Genomic DNA, 1,024 nt, shown 5'->3' on the forward strand with positions numbered 1-1,024 from the left:
AAAGGGGGTCTTAAATTTTAATTTTTTTTAAACTACCAATTCACCCCCCCTCTTGGTAGCCTTGGGACACTCACTTAGGCTTAACATTCTAATTACTAGACTCAACACTTGCAACATTGATCGTATAATACGATCATGGATTGTCTAGTGTGATTAGAGTAAAGTACTCCTATTAGTACTTATGAAGAGCTACGTATTGTACGATCAGTTCAAAGAATTGAGCTGATCGTTTAGGATGATTTAAATCATTATCCAATATGATTAGTTTAAATGACTTTGATTATCATCTTGTATGATTGGCAATGATTAAATTGTTATCCCTTGCAAGAATTGGGTCATACAATATAATTTGTCAAATCATCATGTACGATCTAACTGGAATAATTAATCTAAATTCATTCCCTAATCACAAATTAAAATTTGAATTTTAAAATATTACCTTAATTATGATTGACAGCTGGGTATTCTGATTTCAACTAATCATCTTGTATATTATAAATTGTACATTATGATTAGTTCAACTTGAATTAATTATCAAAATTAGTTATTTTAATAATTTTTTGATTAGCTGGTCGTACTGTACGATTAGTTAAAAAAATTTAACTTTTGTTATTGTCACAAACTCACTCTCTTGAGTGTGTGTGTGTGTGTGTATGATTTCTAAGATTTGTATCCATCAAATATATGACTTGGCTCAAGAAAGGTAAAAATATATAGGAATTGAAATTACAGACATTTCATGACATATTTAACCCTAGTCTACACAATTTTGAGCTGATCAAACTTGCAAGTGTATGGTGGACCAAAAATGTTAGTGCACAGGAAAAACATATATGCAATAATAGTAATTAACAGGATATAGCATAGTAAGGAATCCAATAATGTTTGTTATCATCAAAATTATAGGACTTGGGTTTAGATTTGCAACACAACTGGATGACTGTCAACCATTAGATTGATGATCAAGATTATGGATTGATGACCTCATATAAAAATGAGGTTAATATTTACTCCAAGGTAGAAC

Source organism: Dendrobium catenatum, unplaced genomic scaffold, assembly GCF_001605985.2.
Source record: "Dendrobium catenatum unplaced genomic scaffold, ASM160598v2 fragScaff_scaffold_1413, whole genome shotgun sequence".
NCBI lineage: Eukaryota > Viridiplantae > Streptophyta > Magnoliopsida > Asparagales > Orchidaceae > Dendrobium > Dendrobium catenatum.